The sequence below is a fragment of the Lingula anatina genome, chromosome 7 (assembly GCF_051362555.1).
Source record: "Lingula anatina isolate TDL-2025a chromosome 7, LinAna3.0, whole genome shotgun sequence".
In the NCBI taxonomy this organism is placed as follows: domain Eukaryota; kingdom Metazoa; phylum Brachiopoda; class Lingulata; order Lingulida; family Lingulidae; genus Lingula; species Lingula anatina.
In genome coordinates, this window is record NC_141773.1 from 6745437 (window position 1) to 6753198 (window position 7762).

The window sequence follows — 7762 nt, forward strand, 5'->3', positions numbered from 1 at the left end:
TACGCCCAAAATTAAAAATTTCCGCACCATTTAACTAATCAATTTGGCTTCATTTTCATGTGACATAATACCAACTGGTTCACGGCTGGCATATTTTGGAGATAAAAGGACGGGCTCTAGTATTTCCGACACGAGTCATCCTTGCGTTATCGTTAAGTAGTTGCGTGCGCGAGGCATAATAGGTTCTAAATTAAAACTGAACCAAGACGTGGCCGGGTTTTGCTGGGGGATTCGTTTAATTTGAATGCGAGGAAAGAAAACGCGATCGCCCCATCAGTCAGTTGCTGATAGTTGTCATCAAGGCCCGGCTTAATCACGGTCATACCGCCGCGTCTTGGGCTGTGATGTTTCTTGGGAATTCAGAAAGACTCTTCGGGCTAAGAGATGGAGCTATCAACGTCTTGTTAATGGCATTTCTTGTTGTCTTCTTTGTGCTGTGTGAGATGGAGTGCATAGGCACTCTGTTTGCAACAAAGGCACAGCCATGCATGTGTTTATATTCTCTCTCTCTCTCTCTCGATCGCTTGCAGATGAAACACTTTAAATGAACAGCTTATTTTTCAACAAAATGTCCTTGTGCTTCCGATGCTAGTTGGCACTTGTCACTTGATAATTTTCACAAACTTTCGTTGCTCAAAGAAAGAGCATTAGATCCATTATGAACACATATTCGTAAGAATAAAGCAGTTTTCCATTGGCAATCGCCACCAAATATCATGGAAAAAAAGCGCTTCCTTTACTTAATATGATATGAAAGCAAAACTGCCGTTTTCATGTCAAGTGAACAGACTTCCGCTTAACAGTGTTGGACTTTTTCATAAGATATTCTGTATGGTCTGTTTGGTCGTTCAGCAGCGTGTACGCTTGCACACGTGTGTGCAGATGCACGCTAGTGCTCATGTAAAGTATCGGACATACGTGTCTATGCATCTAGGTTCATGAAAATGGGACATACACACTAAATAGATCATATCCTGCACAATGTCTGTTTATGGTGACACGTAAAATAAACGCAGTAACCTATACCTAAAGAAAAATTAAAGGAGTGAACAGGATGAAAGAACATATCTGAACCATGATTGCAGCTATTTCCAATCTTTGGGCAAACAGGCAATACGGCAATAACAGAAAAAGAAACATGCAGAAAAAAAAACAAATATACACACTAAAGCCATTAACGGGAGCGAGAATTTGTACCGCCCTTGAAAGTCTTTATAATAAAAAATATAGGATTTTAAAAATCGTTTAATAGTTGCTGATTTTTCCACACAACCGTTCATCAAATACCACAGGCATATGGCGCTGATCGTATGAGTTCAACATGGCGTTGATGTCCATTCAATCTGACAGCAGAACACTTAACACGATAGTATTATTCCAACTGATCGCCTTCTTGAAAAGATCAAGCATAATCCCCGATGCTTGTTTCTCTGAGATGCCTTCCCATTGTTTTTGAAGACAACCGCCTGTGAAATGATTGAGGTAGAATTCCTTATTAAGTGGAAACAACGCATAGGTACTTCAAAATGAGGGAAGGATGCGTTGGTTTTTCAAATGAAGTAAGATAAATTGTTTTTCGTTCTTTATTACTTGTGTAAAAACTTAACATGTTGATTGTCCCGTGCAATATTGACCGCTGTATTTTTATTTTTTTTTTTTATGTAATATGTGTCTGTGAAAATGGGGCCGTTGTGAGAGGTTTATGTTTCGTAATTCTAATATAATGCAATATCACTCTGCGTTTTTTTGGAAATTTTGCAGCCCATAAGTGACTCGGTGCAAATATCCAGGACATGGTCCGAAACAAAATCATGTAGCAAAGCAGTGACTATGATAGAAATGTGGAAAAAAAATCAAATAAAATAATTGCTAAAATATACACAGCTTTTGTCGGCCCAGTAACTTTGAAAACCTCTGTATTTATAAGTCCAGCATCAAACCCACAAGCAAATTAACTCAAGCCTGTGACTAACGTCGCAGACTAATTCAATATAGCCACATGATCAAGGAATACCGAAACAGGTCTTCTTTAATGATTGTTAAATGTCACTGAAGTTCATACATATGTAGCTGTCAATCAAGTCCACGCGTGTCCTAAGATCGTTTGCTAAATACAGGTACATGCTGCATAACGAACGCGTGCGGTTGATGTCCACTATTAATCACTGCCAACTAGGGTCAGGGACACCATCGATGTATGTATCAGTGTAAACATGGGCATTGTCAAAACAGTCTAAAATTACACGAATGTTCTGTTACGTCCAAAACATCTTACCTCGTAGTTGTTCCAGACCAATCATAGTGCCAACTAGGCGGTCTGGTACCATACCTGTAGCCAGCGATTTCAAAAGGGGGATTATTATTCCGAAAAAGTGGACCTAGATAAGCTTTTACCCAGAATGGACCATTTCCTGACACAAAAGGACGGTTCTTTCAAACTCCCCGAACCCCCCCTGGCTACGAGCCTGAGCACTATCCCATACTGTAATAGTAAGATACATTTAAAGGTAAAATTTGGTTTCATTCGCAGAAAAAAGGAACTGCGGGTGGAAAAATGCGTAACTGCTTCTAATTTTCACCTCTTCGAAAATTATAACTAGTGAGAATTCTATAGACGGTTGACAAATAGAACACTGCAGTTGCCATGGTTGACATATTTGGTGAAAGAAAATGTTTAGACGGAAAATTGGTCAAAACTTTCAAACAAAGCCGTTGGTCACCTTTATATCAGGAGAAACCAGTAGCAGTCCATTAAAATGAAGAATTGCATCTGTTTTATAAAAACGAATGAGTTATGCTTTAGACCATTAACCATTATGTTATGGACAACTGCAACCATGTTAGTATCTTAAACTGAAATAGAGCAACGTTTTGGTTTTTAAGGTAACGAACAGATTTCTGTCCTAAGTACATCTTTTGATACTTTCTCAAGAGCAAGGGGCTTAAACAGGTACTGTACAATGTTTCGATATCAACGTCACACGTCATATCGGCTATAAGGGAAACTGTTCCATTTTAAAGATAAAGCAATCATTGGCTGTAAACAGCCAGTGTTGACCATGATAGATGTCCCCAAATAAATACTATTGTTCAAGCTGCAAAACCGTGCCAATTAAAACATGAAAACAGCCGAAGAAACAGGATAAAAGGACAAAACAAAGAGAAATGACCAACCCCAAGTGATACGCTTTATATCTGAAAGAAAGGAGCATATATCGGCAAGTCACGCACATTGCAGTTTTATGAAAACAAAGAGGTCTTGCATGGTAAAATAACCACGCGTACCTCAGACCAAAATAGCCTGATGACAATGGATAGAAACAAGTATATGTACATGTAGGTCAAGCATGGTGTATTTCCTGTCGTTCATTTCACATTTGTACCATTTTGAGTATATTTTTGGATCGGAGTTTTAAAAAAATTAATGTTGAGACCCGCATGGGGTTACGACTTGTAAAGTTCTATTATTCCACGCACAGTGGTATGATATGACGCCGAAATATGAAAAGGGACATTTTACGTTATAAATGATACAAATGTGTAAGTAGCTTTTTAAAATCTTCATATACTGCAGAACTCAATCCATTTATCTCCTTTATTCCTGTCCAAACTTTTCCAGATTTCAAATTATTGGAAATTATTGTGGAAACGTCTTAATTCAACAGATATCACAATATTAGCAAACACGGCACTTCGATCCAGAATGCCACGAATGCTGCACACTTTTTTCCTGCGAGGAAAATGTCCCCGTTCTCGACAGGACAGAGTGATGAAGCTAACTGAATTAGCGTTATTATATCACTGAAGAGCCGTGAATGTCTTAAACAGGCAACAACTGTTTCTACGTGTCTGGCATATCTCTGGATTCCGATGTGCACGCTGACCTTTTGCAAGGAAATGGTATAGATTTAATACATCCGAGAGAGGGTTTAGCATTCGTAAATGGAAAGTTGATAAAAAGATATTAGATTTAAAGAGAAGAAATGATGTCCAGAGAGAGAGAGAGAGAGAGAGAGAGAGAGAGAGAAGCGGATGACAGATAAAGCGGAGAGAAAGACAGAGAAAGAAAGAGAAAGGGAGAGGAATAAAGATGAGAGACGGGGGGGGGGGGGGGGGGCGAGACAAGGGTTGCAGTAACAGAATATCGCCTATATCTGTTGATCTGCGTAGAATACATTTTGCGTGTGACCTTATGTCATATGTAAATATAAATGCCATTCCCTTTATACATGTACATGTATGTTGCGTGCGTGTGTTATTTGTGCGTCCGTGCACTTTGACATGCAAGCATACTTTTTTAATAAGGTCTTTCCATGCCCATAATAACACACGGAAAAAAATGCAGAAAATCGAGAGTTAACTGTTTGTGCTTACAGCATTGCCAACATCCATAGGAAAGCAACACTCAGCTCAAGTCGAAAACCGCGTGCTGAAATCGGAGAGTGAAAAACCTCGCAAAACACTTGTTAGTATTTCAGCATAGGTCGAGACGTCAAATCGGCAATGGGAGGTGAATGTTAAAGACTGCAATGGAAATTGACAGCCGTGGTAATGTGAGTCTTTAGTTAGCGGGCTCGAAGGCTCGACATTTGAAGGCAAGACTAAGAACGTGAACTATACGAAGAGAGATAGAGAGAGAGAGAGAGCAAGATTTGACTTATGTGCGGATGTGTGGAATATATACTAGTTTTCGTTGGTGCAGTCAGCGTTTGTTATCACGCACGCCTATAAACAGAGGGTAGAAAAGGTCGACCCAAATCTCCCCCTGCCAGGATGCTCCGGACTAATCCCAGGGGCAAACCCTCTTGGTAAAATACATGTGTAAAACTTCAAGTTGAGGAGAGTATTTCGTCTGTCCCAAAGTTGTTGAAACCATGTACCAATAAGGTCCCCCTCCCTGCTTTTCCATTTATTTCAGATTCGTTAAAAATTCCAAGCTGAAATTGGACAAATAAAACGGTCACTGTGAAATCGTCTCGCCCTTATGTATAAGTGGTGTGTCCAGTTCTGTTGACCTGTTTCACATACAGGGAATCAGGATGACCACTTGTTATATATGCGATGTATCCACGTTTGTTTCAGGGAGAAGAGCTTAGTTCTTTCTAGTGCTGATACAATCTTATTTATCAATTCAAAAAATAATTGTCTTTATCAATCCGTCTTCTTGTTTATTTATTAGAATATCTGTTAATCTTTTCATACTGCAATACTGGATAAAAACACACAGACTATCGATTTACTAATGTGAGCTCTGAATGATGTCTCTCTCTTTACTTTAAAAGATCACAATTTGTGACCGAAATGTCTCTTAAAAAGTTGTAATCCTCTAAAGCCAGTGACACCATTTTTAACTTTGCACAGCATCTATCAATGACAAAGGTATTGGCAATATTGTCGTTCTCACACAGTTACTGTCATTGTCATTACAATAAAAATAGCGACAACGCCTCCGCCCCGTGCTTGTTGGTTTTGACGGAAACCGTAGCCCATGCTGTAATACCTTGAATCATTATGTATGCCACAAAAATCGTAATGAAAAATAAAAATAAAAAAAAAGGAAAATGATAAATCCTCTTCTTATGTTTTACGTTATAAGACCTGTTATGTATGTGGACAAAATCAATGTTAGTTTCATCAATATCATTATTTTTTATTTTTATTACAAAAGGTGATTATTATTATTATTACATACGACAACAGTTTAACTCCTCGTTTCTTAAAGATTCGTGACTGCATTACACGACAAAATCCAAAGCTCAAGGACAACTACAGAATAGAATCTACAAAATGCCTGTCGCGAAACAATAAGTTGGCCGACCCGAGTTTCAAGTAACATTATACCTGCCGCAAAACATGAGAGAGTGAAAACACCAACAATAAAAAAACTGTCTCGCACAAAGGCCAGCTTTCAACGGCTGTCAGAAGCATATGCCGCTTGAGACCTAGTTTGTTTTATCTGCATCAGCGCAAACCCGCGGAGAATTGTGAATGATCTAAGTGCAATTTTCTGCACTCTAAGCCCGTTTTAAATACATCGCCGCCTCACGAAATGAATGGGCCTGATGAACACAGTTGACAGCTCCTATGTAATTCTTTCAATACGATAGGTATAATAGGAGCATCTTTGAGGACCTTGGGACGGGAACGGATATATATGTCGGGTTTATCGTTCAATATGGGTATCAACGGACAAGAAGATGGTCGTAATTGTTTCATTTTTCTAATCAAAATCGCACACTTTTAAGACTATTATTGCTTTCTGAACACCCAGAGAATCCTTGGTAATTTATGACTCTCAGTTTTAGCAGTCGCGACCCTGAAATGCACTGAGCACGGTTATGGCATTCTTATTAATGAATGAATTCATCGGTGACCGTGTAGAATAAAAAATCAGATCATTCAGCCAATTTATTGGTCTTTAGCCTGATTACGCTTTTTATGCTGTATGATATATAGTTTTCATAATAATATCAATCTGTATAAAACACGTGTCGGATGTCCAATTAAACTCACTATTAATTCTTTGGTTAATGATCATACCAAGACGTATCAAGTAAATTTTGAATCGACGATATTAAAAAAAAAAAAAAATTAAAATGTTTTCACGCTGTGATGAATGACGCGTTTGGTCGACGTCTTGCAAAACCAAAAATAATTCGCGTTAACACGGCGTATAAGGTCACCAGTTCCAGACTAATTGTTTGGAATGTATTGTAAAAATTATCCGACTGATTAGGTCCTGCGGCACGACCATTGGTCTTCCATCGCGACATATGGCTGAGAGAAATGAAGAATTATGTCTTTTCAGGGCTATACCGTATTCGCATGGCTATATATGAAATTAAGAAAAAAATCCTAACAGCTGCTAAGGTGATGAAACGCATTACAGCTATCGCCATTTCAATATATTTCTGTTCAAATATTATGTAAGTATAATTTCAGTGCAGTAACTTAAGTGCCGATCACAGCTATCTAAACTTGTTTGTATTTTTTAAAATGAAAGCACGTTTACATTAACCAAACCTAATACACGTGACAGATACGAGTATTTCCAGTTATTTCAGAGGCTGAAAGAATTAATAACGATAGATAATCATAACCCAACCAATTCTTTTTCATACACATCCCGTAGCCTAACTAGGTTATTGCTCCTTAACCATACCAACATCATATCATATAAACACACACAACCATACGTCACAGGAATCTGATTTTATTTAACACCTGCGACGCTTGCCACAGAAGGGCATTTCACCATATCTCGAATGCTCCAATGCACTGAGATTTTCAAAATATGGGTGCCAGAGCAAGCCTTTCTGTGCGTCAAAATTGACCCGGTAGCAGCTGCTCTCAAACTTAATGTAATTGAGCGTGGTTATTGCATGAAAACTAATCCAATAGACTTTGAACAGAAGGAGTCTATAATTTGTAGTTTAGCGGCAAGGATCACTTTGACAACAGAAGTCTATTTTGCTGCGACGGGGTCAAAGGGTCTATTATTTTGAAATTAACGCGCAATTATTCTACGATTTTCGATACTCTGATTTTCAGAGTGGCTCAAGCTCATTTGGCACAATTAAGTGGGTCTTTGTTGCCCTTGGAGCGTCTCAGTAGCAGGTGACGGCTTGAATTATAATGACATCTCCCTAGCGTCAATATTAGAGGAGAAAAGGCCAAAGCGCTGTGATTTTGAAATATTTGAGCTTGGTATTGTTTTTTTCTTTTTTTCTTTAATTATTTTTCATATATAAAAGGTAGTTCA